The sequence below is a fragment of the Dipodomys merriami genome, unplaced genomic scaffold (assembly GCF_024711535.1).
Source record: "Dipodomys merriami isolate MVZ:Mamm:240054 unplaced genomic scaffold, mDipMer1.0.p SCAF_1564, whole genome shotgun sequence".
Taxonomy (NCBI): domain Eukaryota; kingdom Metazoa; phylum Chordata; class Mammalia; order Rodentia; family Heteromyidae; genus Dipodomys; species Dipodomys merriami.
Window position 1 is genome coordinate 1 of NW_027202898.1, and position 2,356 is coordinate 2,356.

Genomic DNA, 2,356 nt, shown 5'->3' on the forward strand with positions numbered 1-2,356 from the left:
ATGTCCCCCTGCCCCACCAAACCAATACCTGAGGACTTCCGGGGCCAACTGCTCCATGTCCTGGTGGAAGACCTTGGGAGGCTTGCTGAAAACTGGGTACAGGGGTGCACAGGGCAGGAGTGTCCAGCTCTCCTCTGTCAAAGGAAACACAGAGCACGGATGGATCTACTAAGAGCTTCAGGGCATAGCCATCCACCTGTCACCAAGGTCCCTGGGAGAACTGCTTTATGGTGACAGCCCTGGGGCCTGACCACAGGGCCCCGGTACTGTGCCTGACTTTCTTTGTCTCCAGAGGAGTGCTCTTTCACCTGAGCCACAGTGCCACTTCCAGCTTTTACTGTGTATGCAGGACTTAGGAATCGAACCCATGCTTTCCTGTGTGCTAGGCGAGCCCTCTACCTCTATGATGCAATGCCACCCCTGGATAGCTGTTCTTCTGTGACCCCTCAGGCCTGTCTTGGGACAGTCTCGCACATCTATACCAAGTCTCTCACCAGCAGCCCTGGCTGGAAATGAACATGCTCTGCTATGTTGTCTCCAAGAAGCCCTTTCTGATCACCTTGGCATAGCTGGAGACTCTCCACTCTGCAGCCTGCCAGACTTGTTAAGCTCTGCCTTCCAGCCAGTGTGGGTTGAGAGTGCACAAAGAGGAAGTCCTGGATTCCACCACAGGATTTCTGAAAGCCCTGATACACCACCCAGGGGCAGGTGTTGTATCACACTCAGTGAGAGGGGGAGCGAGGCCTGGGCAATCTGTGGGCAACTAGACAGGACCATTTCTTTGTGTGAGCTTGAACTGAGGATCTGGGAACTGTCTCTCTGAGTTTTATTGCTCAAGGCTGGTGCTCTACCACTTGAGCGAAAGCTCCACTTCTGGTTTTTTGGTGGTTCCTGGAGAGTAGATTTTCATGGGCTTTCCAGCTTATGGCTTGCTTCAAACTGTGATGCTCAGATCTCAGCCTCCCAAGTAGCCAGGATAACAGGCCTGAGCCTGAACCCCAGGTGACCGGCACCAAAAGCTTTTTGGTTTTTGTTGGCTCACATTCATATCCTATCAACTAGCAAGCCCAAGTTAAAATAATCAGTTACAGGGGATCAAATTCCTCTCCTGGGTCAGTTAATCCAAGGAGATAAAGTGTCTTTGGAAAAGGCTAGTCTGAGTTGCCTTACGGATGTTTGTGTGTTTGTGTGTGTGAGTGTTGGGGTCCTTACCCTCATCTCTGTGGGGCCTCATCCTCCCAGCAGGGAGTGCATCCAGGATCTACATCCAAGGCTATGATCTGAATTCTGTCCTGCAACCTAAGCCTGGACAGATAAAGGAGAGAAGGAGAGGGTTGGGAGAACATCAAAGGTATCCCCTTTCCTTTGGCTGAATGTACCAGCCAGAAAACTGAATACATCTTTCTTGGTAGTCAGCTAAAAGGTGTACACTATTCATTTATTTTATGATTGTGTTAGTCCTAGGGCTTGGATTCAGGGCCTGGGTGTTATCCCTTAGCTTCTTTTGTTAAGGCTGAGGCTCTACCAGTTGGGCCACAGCACCACATCTGGCTTATTTGTGTGTGGGTTTGGGGAGGGAGGTGGTTTATGGGAGATAAGAATCTCCTGGAATTTCCTTCCGGGGCTGCTCTGAGTCACAACCATCAGACCTCAGCCTCCCGAAGAGCCAGGATGATGGGTGGGAGCCATGAGCTCCTGACCGCCACCATCCATTTATAATCCCTTAGGCCCAGGGCCGGGCCACCCATACTAAACCTCCTTGCTGGAAGTAGGAAACAGACATGAGTGGGTTTGATACTTCAACAACCTACCAATCTTTGAGCATTGTTCTGGGTCAGTCTGATGGAGGCTTTGTCCTTATCCACAGCAATGACTTGGCTCTGTCACAAGAACAAATGTACAATGGGAGGTGTCAGGTCTTGGGTCTTTCCTCTGAACCCCGCCACTCTAACCGAAAGGAAACTCTCCAGCAAAGGGTATTACACATGGAGTGTTTTTATTGTCTTATATCCAGGGTCTTGTCAGATAGGTGGGGGTATAGGTCAGAGTCCCTGGATTGTGCTGGGCAGGGGACAAGATGACACCTTCTCATCCACTTTCCTTCAACGGTGTAGCAGAGTGATGTGGGGAAGGACTAATGGGATGGACAATGAATAACCATCACTGTCTAGCCAGGGCACAGAGGGGCTTACCTCATGGGGCTGGTTCAACAGGCTGAGCAAAACAGCTCTTGACCCACAGCCCACCTCCAGAATGAGAGGGCCACCTTGGGTTCCAGCCACATGGGGATGCTGGGACACCTCCTCCAGCACTCATTCAACCAATTCCTGAGAGAGACAAAGAGAGAGGGAAAGAG

The 2,356-nt window shown here is 51.0% G+C and overlaps 1 long non-coding RNA gene across 1 annotated transcript; it reads right to left on the bottom strand.

The window, feature by feature from the left end:
* Positions 1–55: 55 nt before the first annotated feature.
* LOC138827538 (uncharacterized) lies at positions 56–1,880 on the bottom strand. Its single transcript, XR_011372117.1, has 3 exons — positions 1,812–1,880; positions 1,213–1,305; positions 56–134 (listed from the first exon to the last, which is right to left on the bottom strand). It is a non-coding gene; the product is annotated as an uncharacterized lncRNA (long non-coding RNA).
* Between the last annotated feature and the right edge of the window lie 476 nt (positions 1,881–2,356).